Source organism: Nothobranchius furzeri, chromosome 10, assembly GCF_043380555.1.
Source record: "Nothobranchius furzeri strain GRZ-AD chromosome 10, NfurGRZ-RIMD1, whole genome shotgun sequence".
In the NCBI taxonomy this organism is placed as follows: Eukaryota; Metazoa; Chordata; class Actinopteri; order Cyprinodontiformes; family Nothobranchiidae; genus Nothobranchius; species Nothobranchius furzeri.
In genome coordinates, this window is record NC_091750.1 from 38,157,510 (window position 1) to 38,176,571 (window position 19,062).

At 43.6% G+C, this 19,062-nt stretch overlaps 1 protein-coding gene across 1 annotated transcript in view; it reads right to left on the reverse strand.

The window, feature by feature from the left end:
• The window catches only part of npffr2a (neuropeptide FF receptor 2a), a 42,516-nt gene extending 29,697 nt beyond the window's left edge, over positions 1-12,819 (reverse strand). The window contains exon 1 of the mRNA XM_015960277.3: positions 12,610-12,819. The gene's annotated coding sequence lies outside the window, so the exon portion shown is untranslated. The remainder of the gene's footprint in view (positions 1-12,609) is intronic.
• Between the last annotated feature and the right edge of the window lie 6,243 nt (positions 12,820-19,062).

Sequence of the window (19,062 nt, forward strand, 5' to 3'; positions counted from 1 at the left end):
TGACATTCCATGTCCCAAAATCCAGTTTCCTTGTCCGGGGATCGGACCGCCAAGGCTCCAGTCTCGGTCTGCCACCCGATCCGCACTGCGCTGGACCCTTCATGTTCCTCCTGCGGGTGGTGGGTCCACAGTTGGATGAGCCCATGTATCCGGTTCGGGCTGGGCCCGGCCGGGTCCCATGGGTGAAAGCCCGACCACCAGGCACTCGCTCACGTGCCCCAACCCCAGGGCCTGGCTCCAGGGTGGGACCCGGTAACCCTCTGGGTCGGGTACTCTGACTCTTTTATTGTACATCCATGAAAGATCATCTGAACCGTTCTTTGTCTCACCCTTCACTTAAGACCAATTTGTCAAGGGAGACCCTACCAGGGGCACAAAGTGCCCCAGACAACATTGCTCCTAGGATCATTAGGGCACTCAAACTTCTCCACCAAGATAAGGTGACGGTTCAAGGAGGAGATGCATTATTTCATTATAATAAATGGTCAACAGAGCATCTGGAACTGGAAGTTTCTTATTGTTGCAGTGAGTCTACATTATGTGACATCATTTCCATTTCCATCCACTATTCACTAAAGTTTTATGAAATCAGATGAGGCTTCTGACACGTTTCTCTGCTGTAAAACTATTATTAGTTTCCAGTTGTAACTCCTGCCAAAGCTCCCACAAAGTGTTGGCGGAGATGGATGACAAAGGCATTTAGTGGATCCTGTCGCTCAGATCCAACGTGTCAGAAGGCAGCAGCCTCATGTCAGGAGAGAACGAGGAAGAATCATTTTAAATGCTGTAAAAACGAGACCTTTCTTTGGTGAACAGGCTTTGTTTTATGGTATTAACTTGAGAGGTAATGAACTGTTTCTGATCAACAAACATTCCTGATTCTGTGCTAATAAATGACAAGAATCCCAGATGACATTAATTTTTTATTACTTTCTGGGAAAACAGTGATTTAATTAAAACTGGCTGATCTCATTAGCAGATCAGTCATTCAACCCCAGAGAGATAAAAGAGCAGAACAATTCGATAATGAGATTGTTATTTTTTTGTCTTAACTTACAAAATGAACTTATGTCTAAAAGCCAAAATGCATCAATGTATCATCCTATTTGTCCTTTCCAAACTATCTGATTATTTTAATTGTGCAGGGGACTTATTATGTTCATCTTACGTTTTGTGCTGCCATGCGGCTCTCTACTGCCTCTATAAACACTCCAGACATGACTAAAAATTGGCATTCCCATCTTCTGTCATTGTCCGTTTTCAGGAATCACTTCCTTCCACGAGCCATTATCATGAAGTCAATTACTGTGACATGACTATGTCCTGCCCTGGCAGTCAAAGCAGATAGAACGGTTGATCTTTAAAGATCCTTGAAATGGAAGTTACTGAAGCCGTCCAGGTTAAAACTGCTGCAATTGCCTTACGTGAGAAGGATTTTGGACAAACATACTTAGTATCGACCAAAAAAGTACTATAATAATTTTTTTAAGTTAGAAGGCCTCTGCTTCATATGGAAGGTGCCTTGTGGTTTTTATCTTGAAAGGTGCTAAATAAAACATTTCTTCATCTCCTCCTTAATGCATCTCCTCCTTGAACCGTCACCTTATCTTGGTGGAGGAGTTTGAGTGCCCTAATGATCCTAGGAGCAATGTTGTCTGGGGCACTTTGTGCCCCTGGTAGGGTCTCCCATGACAAATTGGTCCGGTATTTTACCGGAATGTTTCATCTATCTTGTTATTTCCATTTTGTATTTTGTCATTTGTATTTTGTAATTTGAATTTCTTTTATTGTTGATTTACTCAGTATAATTACTTACAACTGTACCATGTTCAGCGCTTTGGGCTTCCTGTCAGGGTTGCGGAAGGCGCTTTATAAATAAAGCTTTGATTGATTGATCTTCAAAAATGAACCCGATGATCATGCTGAGGTTTTCATCTTCACACTAATAAACCCATTTAGTCACCCTGAATGTCAGTAACTATTGACGTTTTATCTTGTTGCTTACAAATATAACAGGAACACATTGGTTTTAGATGAATAACGACCACCAGGAGGATGACCCATATCTCGGCGCATTCGATGAAGCCAGAATAAATCCAAATAACATCTAACAGAAATCCAGGACAGGACCTATTTTTAAAATGCGAAACAAATCAATATTTTAGTGATTTTGCTTTGACTGGTGTTTGCTTTGTGTTTCGTGTACGTGTGATCAAAGCCCTTGTGAGCTTTATTGATAACTAAAATCCACAACAAAACAAAAGGCAGCATCTATGATGTATCTACTGCAGATGTTAAACTGATTTCCACTAATAAAACCAAACAGACATTCTTCACACCAACTAGTTTTTCTGTCAAACTATAACAATGCAAAACATAAATTATGGAGTTACATTTGTGCCAAAAACCATGGGCGTCAGAAGCAGAAAAAATGTGTGTGTGTGTGTGTGTGGGGGGGGGGGGGGGTGCACGATTGTTCTTAAGAACATCAGCAGGTGGTGATGGACTGAATTTTAATTTAATTAACCATTTTAACATTTAATAACAACCACGCCTCTTTGTTATATCCCTGTTTTAACTAAGCAACCATTTAATTTATCCCAGTCTTAATAGTATTATTACAAGGCATACTAAAACCACAGATACCAACAGGTTTTTTCAAAGTTCATTTTTATATTCCAGATATCACCATAACATTATTATTATCCATAATGAACACTTGAGATTTCTTAAATATAATTATTCTTAAGACAAATGTCACATTTCCCATTCATGTGTATTGGGTTTGCAGCACAAGACTGATGTTCTGCCTATCTGAAATGAAAATAGTTCTAGTTTCAGACATGGAAACAACCAATAGTTGGAGTGACTTCTCCTCCTCCCGCTTAACAAACAATAGTTGGAGTGACTTCTCCTCCTCCCGCTTAACAAGCCTATGCTGAAGTTTCACTTCGATTTGGTGTTTGTTTTTTTACTTGACATGACAACACCGTTCGTGTGCAATAGTGTTTGGACCCTTCTCCAATAGGGTCTGGACTAGGGATGAGTACCGAATTCGGTACTTTTTAAGGTACCGACCGAATTCCATAGAACCGACCGAACACCGATTCACGTCATTTCAAACGGTGCCTCGTTTCGGTACTGCCAAGACAGTTGCGCATGCGCAAGAGCGTTATGTCGCCGGTCCCTGCGAGCCCGTTGTAAACAGAGCAAGCATGGTAGAAAGAACGCACGCTAAAGCTTGGGTCCACTTCACTAAATGTGATGGGTAACTGGGTGATGAAACTAGCGACAGACAACGATCTAAGAGAGACATCCTCATCTTAATCTGCTCCAGTAGGTAAATAAAATGTTTAAGATAACGTTACCTTGATTTGTTAGCTTCCGTTTCGCTAATGGTGCGTTCGCTTTCTCCTCGGAACTCCGAATTTCCGACTAGAAGAACATGAACGCGCTCTAAAGTTTGGCTTTACTTTACTAAATGCGACGGGTGATTGGGTGAAGGTAAAACCAGTGACAACGATCTAAGTTTGAGGCATCATCGTTTTAATCTGCTCCAGCAGCTAAATAAACTGTTAAAGATAACGTTAGCTTGATATGTTAGCTTCCATTGCCACCATTGTTATCAGCTAATGGTGCGTTCGCTTTCTCCTCGGAAATTCTAACTTCCCAGTAGGAAAAATCAAATGAAAAAGGACGGCAAAAGGAATGAAGATACACAGTAAATTTAGTTCACAGTAAAGATGTTTGCTTCAGTTTAACTATCAGCTTATAAAACTACAAGGACGATGTTAAAATGCAAACTTGTATGTTATTTATCGTGATATTTATCAAATATGGTTATATATTGAGAAAAATATATATTTAATTATAAAAGAGAATTAAAATAATAAACACTCAAAAGTATCGAAAATTGGTACCGTTAAGTACCGGTATCGACTCGTAGGTACCGGGAATTAGTACCGGATCGATTCAAATGTCAAAGGTACCCATCCCTAGTCTGGACCCTTCTCCCTTAGTGTCTGGACCCATCTCCAATAGTGCATGGACACTTCTCCAATAGTGTCTGGACACATTTCCAATAGTGTCTGGACACTTCTACAATAGTGTCTGGACCCTTCTCCAATAGGGTCTGGACCCATCTCCAATAGTGTCTGGACCCTTCTCCAATAGTGTATGGACCCTTCTCCCTAAGTGTATGGACCCTTCTCCCTAAGTGTATGGACCCTTCTCCCTAAGTGTATGGACCCTTCTCCAATAGTGTCTGGATCCTTCTCCAATAGTGTCTGGACCCTTCTCCAATAGTGTCTGGATCCTTCTCCAATAGTGTCTGGACCCTTCTCCAATAGTGTCTGGACCCTTCTCCCTTAGTGCCTGGGCCTTTCTCCAGTAGTGTCTGGGTCCTTCTCCCTTAGTGCCTGGGCCTTTCTCCCTTAGTGCCTGGGCCTTTCTCCAGTAGTGTCTGGGCACTTCTCCCTTAGTGCCTGGGCCTTTCTCCAGTAGTGCCTGGGCCTTTCTCCAGTAGTGCCTGGGCATTTCTCCAGTAGTGTCTGGGCCCCTCTCCAGTAGTGTCTGGGCCCTTCTCCCTTAGTGCCTGGGCCTTTCTCCCTTAGTGCCTGGGCCTTTCTCCCTTAGTGCCTGGGCCTTTCTCCAGTAGTGTCTGGGCCCCTCTCCAGTAGTGTCTGGGCCCTTCTCCCTTAGTGCCTGGGCCTTTCTCCCTTAGTGCCTGGGCCTTTCTCCCTTAGTGCCTGGGCCTTTCTCCAGTAGTGTCTGGGCCCCTCTCCAGTAGTGTCTGGGCCCCTCTCCAGTAGTGTCTGGACCCTTCTCCAATAGTGTCTGGACCCATCTCCAATAGTGTCTGGACCCTTCTCCAATAGTGTCTGGACCCTTCTCCAATAATGTCTGGACCCTTCTCCAATAATGTCTGGACCCTTCTCCAATAGTGTATGGACCCTTCTCCCTAAGTGTATGGACCCTTCTCCCTTAGTGTCTGGACCCTTCTCCCTTAGTGTCTGGACCCTTCTCCCTTAGTGTCTGGACCCTTCTCCCTTAGTGTCTGGACCCTTCTCCCTCAGTGTCTGGACCCTTCTCCCTTAGTGTCTGGACCCTTCTCCCTTAGTGTCTGGACCCATCTCCAATAGTGTCTGGACCCTTCTTCAATAGTGTCTGGACCCTTCTTCAATAGTGTCTGGACCCTTCTTCAATAGTGTCTGGACCCTTCTCCAATAGTGTCTGGACCCTTCTCCAATAGTGTGTGGACCCTTTTCCCTTAGTGTGTGGACCCTTCTCCCTTAGTGTATGGACCCTTCTCCCTTAGTGTATGGACCCTTCTCCAATAGTGTATGGACTCTTCTCCCTTAGTGCCTGGGCCCTTTTCCAATAGTGTCTGGGCCCCTCTCCAATAGTGTCTGGGAACCTTCTCCAATAGTGTCTGGGCCCTTCTCCCTTAGCGTCTGGACTCTTCCCCCTTAGTGTCTGGACCCTTCCCCCTTAGTGTCTGGACCCTTCCCCCTTAGTGTCTGGACCCTTCCCCAATAGTGTCTGGACCCTTCTCCAATAGTGTCTGGACCCTTCTCCAATAGTGTCTGGACCCTTCTCCCTTAGTGTCTGGACCCTTCTCCCTTAGTGTCTGGACCCTTCTCCAATAGTGTCTGGACCATTTTCCCTTAGTGTATGGACCCTTCTCCAGTAGTGTCTGGACCCTTCTTCCTTAGTGTATGGACCCTTCTCCAATAGGGTCTGGACCCTTCTCCAATAGTGTATGGACCCTTCGCTAACAGTGCCTGGACCCGTCGCCAATAGCGTCAGGACCCTTCTCCAATAGTGTATGGACCCTTCTCCCTTTGTGTATGGACCCTTCTCCCTTAACTGTATGGACCCTTCTCCAATAGTGTCTGGATCCTTCTCCTTTGGTGTCTGGACCCTTCTCCAATAAGGTCTAGACCCTTCTCCAACAGTGTCTGGACCCTTCTCCAATAAGGAAGGCATCTGGACCCTTCTCCAATAAGATCTAGATCCTTCTCCAATAGTGTTTGGCTGCAGTCAGTCTGAAACCAATGCCAAAAACACAGGTTGCATTGTTGTGTCATTTTTAAGCTAATTTATCCTAAATTTAGCAAATAAATACTCACCACTCTAATTCAAGCAACCAGTCTGTTATTTCTGATGACCTATAATATTGTATTTTATTTGTATTGTTTGAGTTCGGATTGTGCACGTTTGAGGAAATTTCTCTGAGTACAAAAGAGATTAAACGAAATTAACTAAACTGAATTTATTTGAGGCAGCAAGTCTATGGAAGAAATCCAGTCCTCCCTGAATGACCTTTTTAGACAATGAATTTTAATTGTGAAATTTAGCATTTGAATTTTTCATACACTATTTTATTGTTTTTTTACTTAAAAGACACCAAAAATTTGTATCCATAAAAATTCAACTGCAGAATTTCCACTCCAAAGGTTCAACATCAAAAATTCAACAACTGAGGTGACCTCCTGGTGACCCAAGCAGAGAAGATCGTCACTTGATCGAGTCAAGTGGCTTTTAGCCATACTATTTATTCTTTTCAGATCATTTGACCCCAGCATGGTGTTGTATCAATCAAGTGATGATTGCCTTGGCTTTGATCACCAGGAGGTTGCCTCAGCTGTTGAACTGTTGCTGTAGAATTTTTATTTGGTGTATTCGAAGTAAAAATAATCAATTTCAGAGAATAAAAATTCAATGTCATAAATTTAATGTCTAAAAAGTCATATTCTGGTGAGACTGTATTTCTTCTAACATACAGTTAGAATGTCCATCCATCCATCCATCCATCCATCCATCCATTTTCATCCGCTTATCCAGAGTCGGGTCGCGGGGGCAGTAGCCTAAGGCGAGAGGCTCAGACTTCTCTCTCCCCAGCCACTTGGGCCAGCTCCTCCGGGGGAATCCCAAGGCGTTCCCTGGCCAGGTGAGAGACATGGTCCCTCCACCATGTCCTGGGTCTACCTTTAGGTCTCCTCCCGGTTGGACGTGCCTGGAAACCTCACCAGGGAGGCGTCCAGGAGGTATCCTGACCAGATGCCTGAGCCACCTCAACTGGCTCCTCTCGATGTGGAGGAGCAGCAGGTCTACTCCGAACCCCTCCTGAATGACTGAGCTTCTCACACTATCTCTAAGGGAGAGCCCAGCCACTCTTTGGAGAAAACTCATTACGGCCGCTGGTACCCGCAATCTCGTTCTTTCGGTCACTACCCAAAGCTCATGACCATAAGTGAGGGTAGGAACGTAGCTCGACCGGTAAATCGAGAGCGTCGCCTTCTGACTCAGCTCTCTCTTCACCACAACAGACCGGTATAATGCCCGCATCACTGCAGATGCAGCACCAATCTGCCTATCGATCTCCCGCTCCAGTATTCCCTCACATGTGAACAAGACCCCAAGATACTTTCACTCCTCCACTTGGGGAAGAACCTCATCCCTGACCCGGAGAAGGCTTTCTACCCTTTTCTGAATCAAGACCATGGTCTCAGATTTAGAGGAGCTGATTCTCATCCCAGCTGCTTCACACTCGGCTGTGAACCGCTCCAGCGAAAGCTGAAGATCACGTCCTGATGAAGCCAACAGGACCACATCATCTGCAAAAAGCAGAGACCTGATCCTCAGGCCACCAAAACGGATGCCCTCCACACCTTGGCTGCACCTAGAAATCCTGTCCATAAAGGTTATGAACAGAGTCGGTGACAAAGGGCAGCCTTTGCGGAGTCCAACTCTCACTGGGAATGAGCCCGACTTACTGCCGGCTATGCAGACCAAGCTCTGACACCAGTCATACAGGGACCTAACAGCCCGTATCAGAGGGTCTGGTACCCCATACTCCTGGAGTACCCCCCCACAGGGCCCCCCGAGGGACCCGGTCAAACGCCTTCTCCAAATTTACGAAACACATGTAGACTGGTTGGGCAAATTCCTACGCACCCTCCAGGATCCCCCTAAGGGTATAGAGCTGGTCCAGTGTTCCATGGCCAGGATGAAAACCACATTGCTCCTCCTGGGAGGTGGGAATTGAAGCTCCTTCTGACAGGAGACAGTTAGAATGTTATAAGAATAATTTAGATGTTTAAAAGTAGTAGTAGCAAAAAAGGTACAAGAAATTGAACAAAACTGATAGTAAATGGGGTGCTGCTATTCAATTAGAACAACTTTAGCAAAAATAAAACCATTTCATGAAAATGCTTAATTTCCACATTTAGAATGATTGCTCCACCGTTGTAGAAACACAAAAAACCCAAACATTTACATTAAATTCCACTCTAGGGCAGGTTTGCACATGAAGCTAAAGCTTTCGATCGGCAGAGCTCCAGCCCAAAACACGAAGCAACAAGGGGGGGCCAAACCCATGAGGCTACATCATCCACTGCACTGCAGGACTGGTAAGAAATGCTGCTGGGAAAGCCTGAGTTGAAAATGAAAAACTTTTTTTTCATGATATGGAAGCTAAATAGTTTGTTCTTTTCTCAGTAAATCATGAAACACACGTTGGCACACATGTAACTCCATAGCTCCTATAGGAAACCAGTAGCTCCCATAGGAAACCAGTAAAACTCCAGATTTGGTCTGCTGGGTTTCTGGCAGCAGGGTTTTAGTGTGTGCCATAAATAACAGCACAAATGGCACAACCATTGAGTGCGGTCCCAAACCATAATAATGACAGCCATAACCTTTATTAACAGGATTAAAAGGATCTCATTTAGGACCCTAAATAAATATATCACAATGATTTCCTGCTTGAGCATCATAAAATGCCCTAATTGTAAATAAAGCACAAGCAGGAACATCCTTTGAAATGAGGCAGCAGCTGTTGGTTACAAGTAGACCACATAAATCTTTAAATGCCAGCCCTCGTCAGCTGTTTATCAGCTGTTTAAGTGCTCCATATTGGGCTCTTTCCTTTCAGTCCAGTAACACAAAAAGAGTGACGATTATATCAGTAGCTGTGAAATTGTAACGATCTATGTCAGATAAGTGCAGCTGCAGCAATTGTGTATGTCAGCCAGTCCCTCTGAATCATAACGTCTGTTCCTGTTAATCGTTGCTCATGCTGCAGCGTTCGAGAATAATGGGAAAATTTCAAATCTGCCCGTCCATCTGTGCTCTGCTGGAAGATTTAACCACCTCCCGTCACTTTCTGACCTTCTGTCAGGCTGCTGATCCAAATCCTGACATTGGGCTGAAACGTGTCAAACCATCCCTGACAAAGAGTTAAATCACATTAAATTGAACGCTGCTTTCCATCTCCATCACTGAGATGAATCAATAGAGCCGAATGGATACCAGGATGAGACGTGTGCAGGCTCTGCCCTTAATCAGACTCGTTAACAGGTAGTTAAATGCACTCATTCTCCGCTGCTCCAACTATAACGGCATGGCTGTTGTTGAGGGAACAATGGCTTAAATGTGGACCTAATTACAGCTTAAATTGGACAATTTCTAAAACTTTAATCTGTGCTCATTTGCTGTTGAGGTACAAACCAACTGGCTGCATCATGTGGGCACAAAGCTAACGATGCTACTCTGTCCATTCATCATCGAGGAAAACAGAGTAGATAAAAGCCATGAAGGACTGGAATGGAGTTCCTGGAAAAGCTGTTCCACGAAGCTACAGTTTGGAAAAACACAGCAACAGGTCCTTCTGCAAACAACAACCCCCCAAAAAAGCCACGCCTCCAGGAAGCAGGAGCCCGGTCAGTCTAACCACATCAACAACACATCGTACAGATCAAGTAGAAATGGAGCCACGATGGCTGCGTTTTGCATCCTTTCCTGTCTTTTCGGTCAAAGCATCATTCTTCTGAAACTCTGCTCTTCTTTTGTGCTTCACCTACTTTCTTCTTGCCCTATAGTATTTTGAAATACATTTTTAAACATTCCACTCATTACTGGCACCTGTTCTGCAATAATTCCTGATGTAACTCAGCTACGTCACTGTGTAACACTTAAGTGTGCTAGCTAGCATAGCTAGCTTGGCTCTACTAGCTAGCTTGACTCTTGCTTTGCTTTCCGCCTAATTATTCAAAAAGGAGAATGCTCGATTCGTGCACAAAGAGGGGTACGAGCCGAGGGGAGGGGTGGTCAGACGAATCAGGACCCAGTCATTAAGAACGGGACAGTCGCATTGATCGCAGGAGATTTTTCCAGTGTTGCATGTTTCAGAGGTGATAAAGTGTTAATTTTTAACTGGTCTATTGTCTACCAACAGTAGGGCCAGGCAATATTGCCTCAAATTACTGTCAGGATCTATGAACAAGTTCAGTTCAGTAGCGATAAACGGGCGATGACTACCCATTCAGTGGCTAACGGAGCTGTGGCAGGTTTGGTCACAAATCCCTCAGCCACCATTTTAGATGGGGTTATGGCCGCCAACCACTGGCCCCTGCCCACTGCTTCAACGCTTGAATCATTCTTTCTTTCCTCAGTCTTTCCAGACTGAATGGGGTGGAGTCACGTTACTCCAGTTTGTAGCGCAGCATCGTAAAGGAAAGCGTCACAGAGCTACACATCTTCTCACTTTTTAAACGCCTGATACAGCGACATGGGGAAGTGACATCAGTAATGAAGATGCACTTCAGTTTTCTGGTATATCGGCCATCTGTAGGCATCAGTACGTGAAGAGCGTTTCAAGCAACGTGGCAAAAAAGTCCGGGAAAAAGCTCCTCCCACCCCAGCTTTAGGAATTCTCCAACATAAAACATGAAAGTGAAAAACGAGTCCTTGGTGGTTTCTGCTCTAAGAGCTTTATGGAGCCATGACTTTTATCGGATGTTTATCAGAAGAAGATTAAAAATTAGAATGATAAAAGGTTGTTGACCTTAAGTGATGCTGGGTGCTTCCGTGTGTTTGTGCAGGCTTTCATGAAGGCTGGAGCAGCTCTGATCCTTTTCTGCTTAACAACAATCATCCAGCTTGTTCCGTATTGATTAGGATTCTGTTCTAAAGTTATTCCTTCTTGTAATTCTGGGACTTAAACATGGCAACAGGAGAGATGTTTACACGCCGGAGCAGCTGATTTCTGAAGCCGAACCGATGCTCCGATTGCGACGAGACCTTTGAGTTGGAAACAAAATTTCAAGATTGTCTCGCGGAGACTTGAATTGGAAAAGCAAATGTGAGAATGGAGCCGTGACGAGGACACAGCCGGATTATTAGGAATCCAGCGGCGTGTGATTCAGTGAAGATATTCCTGTCCCTGCTGTGTTTCGGTCCGTTTGCTGACAATAGGTGCAGATCTGAGTTTTTCTGCTCTGCTGCAGAGAAAAAAACAGGCTTTTCCTCTCTATAATGTAAAATATAGCAATGTAATCTGGTGAGAGGAGAAAATGGATGTAAAACTGAGAAACAGTAGACAATAATATGACTTCAAAATCTGTCCAGTCAGGAAATTTAAAAATCACTGCAAGTTATAAAATGAAAATGATTTCCTCTGCAGCTATTTGACCATCACAAATTACTGGAGTGTCTAGATTATATAAATAATCCTCATCATCCTGTCAAATTAAAAGTTTACACCATTATTTAGAAGGAGCTTTTAAAGGCTGCTCACTTTATCAGGCATAAAAATCCCAATAACTCAGATTTAAGAGGTTGTTTGTAGCAAAGGAAGATCCTGAAGCAGCAGCAGGAGGACTGTTCAGGTCATCGCAGGAGCACCGGCTGCTGCAGGAGAACTCCTGCTTTAATTTAGGTCATCGAGATTATTTGGATAAACGACGGTTGTTAATTTTTCATTTGTCAAACTTAATGCTGCCTTTTCAACCTGCATGACTAAACTCAATTTGCCTCTTGATTTGGGGTAATTTCATTAGCAGATTAATGTTGGATTAATTATGCGCCACGATGAAGGCGGAGGTGCTGCAGGAGGCGTCAGTCAGAGGAGGAGTAATGAGTTTAATCTGACCAGCTGGGAAGTCTCCTTCCGTCATCAACAGGCTTTTCATGACCGCATGTCATCCATCACATTACCCCGGGCTAATTAACCGGCTGTGTAACGCAGCAGAGCAGTCAGAATCATCTGGGATGAGTTGGAAACAGAATAACCTGCTAATGATGTCCTTAACTATCCTGTATTTACACGTTTTGTTGCACGTGAATAAAATAGAGCAGGATAATGCATCTGTTGTAGCAGAGGAGGAGAAACCAGATTCAGGTGACTTTTTATTTATTTCTATATTTTAGGTTTAAGGGTCTGGTTGATGCGCTCATCTCGGAGATCATGAGAAAAACTATCGTGCGTGTGCGCGCGGTGCCAACACAGCGCGCCTGAACTTTGCCCGTTGAGCTGTTTAAACCTCCGCAGCGCTCTGAACTTCCCTCCTCTAATTGCGCTATTGTAGTGTGCGCGGAGACCTGAAGGGACTGCCTGCGCTTGACTGACCACCCCTGGACAAAGATGCGCCTGTATGGCTGTGCATCGGCGCGCGAAGAGCGCAATTAGCGTGATGGAGCGCTGACCGGATGCAGCTACAGTCCAACTTGATTCTATTTAGTTTTAAAGGAACAAACGGCAGAAGGGACGTTTGTTTGGACCAAACAGAACCAGCGAGAGGGTTCGTCTATTTCAACTTTTCTTACCCGGTTAGGGGTCCAGTCAGGCGGACATCAGGGGGAAAAGTCAACTGTCTCCACTTTCCTCATAGAGGATTAGGCTCCAGGCACACCGCTGGTCGTAGTCCGTTTCAGCATCAGTCCGTTTCCGTGCGCCTTGCCGGGAAGCGCCTCACGTGGCTCTGGCTGCGCACAGCCTGCTGCTCCAAGCGCAACTGAAGGATTTCCAGTCGGAACCGTCCGTAGCTGCTGTAATGACGTCAGTGGTGGGAGGGAGGGATTAACAAGCTTTGGGTGAATGACCACACACACACACACACACACACACACACACACACACACACACACACACACACACACACACACACACACACACACACACACACACACACACACACACACACACACACACACACCTCTAATGCTGGTATCGCACTTGGTCTCATTGACGCCGAACCCAGATAAGGATGCTGATGGTCAGATAACATAAAGACAAATTCCTCCTGAAGAAAAACAAAACAAGGAGTTAAATCATGATATTCTGAGTCTGAGGGACTCAATTAGACAAGAGGTTTGGATAGAGAGATGTGTACACACACACACACACACACACACACACACACACACACACACACACACACACACACACACACATTCTCGTCTAGTATGTGTTGTGAGGGCCGTTGTTGACTTATATTCATTTTAGTGACTGGATTGTGCCTGACCCTAATAACGAGTAGAACTCTAACTTTGTATCAAAGCGAGGACCTGCACTGTCCTCACTTTGCTGCTAAAGTCCTCAGTTTGAGGGTAATTGTCATTGGACCTCACTTTGATGTATAAACGAGTACACACACACATGCACGCACACACACACACATTCATACACACACACACACACACACACACACACACACACACACACACACACACACACACACACGCATTCTCGTCTAGTATGTGTTGTGAGGGCCGTTGTTGACTTACATTCATTTTAGTGACTGGATTGTGCCTGACCCTAATAACCAGTAGAACTCTAACTTTGTACCAAAGCGAGGACCTGCACTGTCCTCACTTTGCTGCTAAAGTCCTCCGTTTGAGGGTAATTGTCATTGGACCTCACTTTGATGTATAGACGAGTACACACACACGCACGCACACGCACACACATTCACGCACACACATTCACACACACACACACACACACACACACACACACACACACACACACACACACACACACACACACACACACACACTAAGCTTTACCTTTCATGCCTGTTTTTATTGTAGTGACAGACTAAAATAATTCTTTCAGCAGGGAGAAGCTCTCCACAGCTCACTAAGAGATGATCCCACTCTAAGCTGAGATGACGCTTCTTCAGCTAATTTCATCTCAGAAAGGTTGTTTCACGTTGACATCTTCTCAGTGACTCCAGCTACCTGGGAACCTACTGGCAGAGCCACAAAATATGAGCTCAAAATGAAATGAAATTAAACTTGAGACAAAAGGTCCCGGTGTCCTCCCGAGACCCCGGAGGGAATCTCATCCCTAAAGAACCTTAAAGAAAAAAGCAGCTTTTCCATAAAACCAAACTAAATAAATGTATATTTACACAATCAGGTCCAAGTGAACTGAATAAAACATTATTGTGCAAGAAGCCAAAATGTCCCTGATGTGGTACAATAAAGGATTTGCTATGACCTCTTTAGGCCGTGCAGGTGGATGAATTACTGGACAAATCAACTGAAAAAAGTCTTTAAGATTCAAAACGGTTCTGAAGGCAGAACAGCAACAAGTTTCTAGCACGGACAGAGCCAGGAGTTCTGCAACAGATGATCTGAGCCTCGCAGAGGCCCGATAGGATCATCACAGAGACAGCCGGAGATTACAGGAAGAGACGGGAGACACGGAGACTACATAAATCCACCAGGGAGCCGGGACGAGAGCTCCATGTCAGTGTTAACCTGATCAAAATGGCTGATGTGATGCTTCCACATTCAGATCCTTCACGCTTTTTTGGCTCAATGCGTTCAGTTTGTTACTCCAAACAGTAAAGCATCAACTCCTAGTTTACAAAAGAGTAAGAAGAAGGAATACTCCTTGTTGGATAAATACAGTATTGAATGTATGGAAATGATTTGTCTGGGTACCATCTGGTGTTTTTTAATTCAAACGAAGGTTCATTCCATGTTCATATTTTGTTATTATTCTGTGCCTCCGGCAGGGAGGTTCAACCTTGTAAGTGCAGTTCTGTTATCACAAAAGCTCCCTAGTGAAGTCCAGACGGAGCGTTTCTCTGTTATACCAAGAACCTAGGAAAGTTTGCTTTCTGTGAGGGGGGGTGGGGGGAGGTGTTTATCTTTAATGTGTGTGTGTGCTATGTACTTTTGAATAAACCCTTTTTGCGAGCATCTACTCGTCGAGAGACCAAACAGACAGCCACTGGTGTGTATCTTCTTTCTCTCCGATTTTGCAAAGTCTGGTTGTTGATTATTATTGGTATTGATAACCCAAAACCTAATATCTCTAACCCCCTTGTGTGTGTTGGAGTTTCTTTGAGGTAATCCTGGATTGACTAAATAAAATTACCCAACACTCCTTTTTTCAGCAGATTTGACTTTTTATCTGACGTTTTTAGTTGATTCATGAAGGCAGACTCTTATTGTTGTGTGTGAGTGACAGATTTAGGATAAAGTGGTTGCTTTACCTTCTTTTCATGTTCACCTGATCCCTCAGGACGTTTTCTGGCAGAAAGAACTCCCCCCACACCAAAGGAAGAGACCTGGTGATCATGGTGTTTGATTTCATTTGTTAAAGTTTCACCCAAAGCGAGCCCCGGGTCACTGCCAGAAAACCTTCATCTTCACGTTGAAAGCTCCCGATGGAGACGAAAACTCTAAAGTTCCATTAAAATAATAACGTGAAAAGAATTCATTAGCAGTTAGCTCTGTGGTCTCTAGTGATGACATCCGGGGACAGAGCCAGATTAAATAAACGGATTACACTAGGCAGGCTGCATTTTATGCAGCTATTTGAACATTATTGAAAATATTTGGAAAAATATTAATGAAACCAGCAACACTTACCAAGGAAACCATTTACCATGCTCCACTCTGAGATAATCTTCAGCCTTCCAGCATCACAGGCCTCAGTCGCAGCAGAAACACGTCTTGATGGCATCACAATCTTGTGCTGAAATAATAAAATGTATACATAAGACAGCTGTTTCAGATGTGAATATACTCGGTTTGTTTCTCATATTTCATTTCATTAAAGTAGAAAGTATAGCACTATGTTATACGTTTAATTTATACGGTATGCATCTTACATTTGATTTTCATATTCACTTTACTTTGTAACGTCACCAAATGGACTGATTTTGAGATCCCACCATTCATATGCACGTCCAGAGCAAATAACCCTGGCCACACACGTTCTGCAGTATCTCACCCTGACAGGAGATGGAATGTCTGCACACAGGCTCTTTAATCAGATGACTTCATCAGCTGAACTGAAGCTTCATCAGATAATAAAGATGAACGGTAGCATTCTTTCCCCAAGGATCCTCACAAGAGAACTCCTAAAATAAACTTTTATTCCCAGAAGAAAAGAAGATTTCATAATATAAGTAATCATTTTATATTTCAGAATAATCCTTGAAGAAAAGAAGATCTTACAATTAATAATCACTAAATATTGCCATAAATGATTAAATGTTTCACAAATCTGTTCAATGATGCCAAGTATGTTTACTGGATTAGATCACTCACACCAGACAAGAAGTAAGGTTGAATTAAGAAGCATCACACATAAACTAACCTTGTTTCGCAGACTCAGCAGCTCTGCATCACAGAGTGTGCATTCTGAGCATTCTTGATAATTTTGGTCATAGATAAACAGCAGGCTGTAAATCCAGCCTCTCTGCTTCCACCCGGAGACAAGTTCGAACCTCCAACAGAACGAGGGTTGGAGAGCAAAGCTTTAAGACCGGTAGCTTTAGCTGAGCTATCAAAGGATTTTGACACACTGTCAAAACCTTAAGCTTTTGCACCTGCAAAGCTGAGGACAACAAGAGACTTTTCCTGCAGAACAAAGCTGATTTTGCGACACTCCTTCAGAGTTGTTTTGAGACGCTTGGTTTCATCCAGTCCACCTGTGTTACCTGGAGCGATCCTGGGCCGACCTGGTCGTACTAGGAGTTAGTTTACAGACTTCTGTACCCGGGGTCTCCAACCTCCTGACATCTCGGATCCGCAAGGGCGCCTACACTTGGGTACGTAGAACACAGTGAGATAGCGTCTGTTTGCAGTTTGATAAGAACAGCTTACAGCTCAGGTGCAAACCAAATTCTTTTATTATCCAGAACTCACCTCTCTCTGAGATGCGGAGAGTTTGACTCTGAAATACTGTATTCACACCTAGTTCCAGACACCCATCTCTTAGTTCACATCCACTCACAGTAAATAATAGTTTAAACCATTTGTCAAGGCGTAAAATTGTTTGTAAAATAAATTCTTATTTGTTTGCAAACCCTGACTGGTTCTTCAATCAAAGCAAAGTGTGACGATCCCTTAATAATTAAAAGAATCCAAGAACCTTCTAATTAATCATCCTAAGACCAAGCAAGGTGATATTCTCTAATAATAGAGTATTACAGCTATTGGTCACAAAGTAATGAGAATAGAATAAGTGGCTCTTAAGCAATGTATTTAATCCATTTTACCCTCGTATTGACTTCATTACAACTTATTCAGAAAAACTTACAGATGCTTTCTCCTGAGTTTTGATGTGGTGAAGTCCTCGATGATGTCTTGAAAATCCAGTGCAGTTGTGAATTCATTTTCAATTGCCAACAGAGCAAAGGCATTCAGTTTTTTTCCTGATGCTGTTGCTCTCTGATGTGTTTTTACTCATTTCAACGCCTGAACAGTTTGCAATCGGTAATGTCAGATACATGCGAAGGCAAATGTCCACATCAGGGAAAGCATCCCTCAAGCCTAGCTCTAGGAATTTCTTGTACATGTCCACGACTGATTCAGTCCCCCCAGGCCGGGGGTGAAGCTGAGATCAGCATCCTCTCGCTGCTGTGGAAGTGACACGGCTAAGAAGAAGCCCTCTGACCTTTAACCTCGTGCGCGCACACGCACACACACACACACACACACACACACACACACACACACACACACACACACACACACACTCTTTGTTCCCAGAAAAAAAAGAGTTTGTTGAATTTAAACAGCCGGGCAGATCGATTCAAAGCCTTTATTGAACGTTTAAACCAAATATTCCGGCTTCCTCCTCTAAACTGGAAATGAAAGCTTCGCTCTGTGTTTTTGAGCCTTTAATCGAATTCAGAATTGTATATTTTATGTGAACAAACGCAGCGGTGGTGATCATTTACACTTCAGACTCCTGACAGTTCGTGGCCATGCTGCCGAAGGGCTTTAGGAGAAATGTCTACAGGGTGCTTGTTGGATAATGAACATGTCATTTCTGAGAACCCAAAGCCCAACTGAAATCAACACGACAACAAAAACATTTATACGGTTGTGAAGCATGATGGATGATCATCATTAACATTAGATTCAGACTATTTGCTGCAGAGCTACAGCAGGATGTCCAGCTGGAATTTCTGAAGAAATCTGTCGGCATAAACAGGAAATGTAAAACTCATGGCATCATAAAGAGAATAATAAAAAAGCATCAAGATAAACTCCTGTTGGGTTTTTCACATGACCTGATAATGTCCAGCAGTGCTAATCTCCTTTTCTCCAAACTGAGGCCATTCTTAGATCTGTCTTGATATACAAGATTATTGTTAACGATGTTGCTTCACAAACAAGATCCCTTTCATTATGCCGTCCTATAGAAGGAACAAATGCTTGCATGTAGTTACCATGGAGACCAAATGAGCCCCTGCAAGCAGCTTGGACATTTCTACATTTTACTACAGGAGTTTGATTTTAGTTCATTTCTCTACATTGTTTACATTTCATGATCTGATGGATAAGACTAAACTTCAAACTAAACACTATTTGTAGAAATGTCTAAATAAATTAAATCATTTTATGAAAAACAACATTTTTAGGTGACAAAAACTAAATTAAACCCTGATGGCGCTGCTCTGGCGAGCTCGTTCACCTGAAAGCCAGTAGGAGTAGAATATTTGAATGAGAAATTATCTGGTAGTTATGACTCATGAACAGCAGCGTTGATCCAGAACACGGTGACCGGACGGGAAATGCTGCTAGGAAACTTTTCTCTAAACATTTTCCCGAATGGTTATGAGTCAATAAAACATGCCTGTTGGTGTGCTGCATCTGCTGCGTGGAATAAAAGCCACGCTTTAACAGAACTACAGACTCACAAAGGCAGGCTGCCTTCTTGTTACCATGGAGACGTAATCATTTCTCTTCCTGATATACTGGCTACCAGCTCTCGGTACTGGTGTTCTGGGTTCTTGACACAAA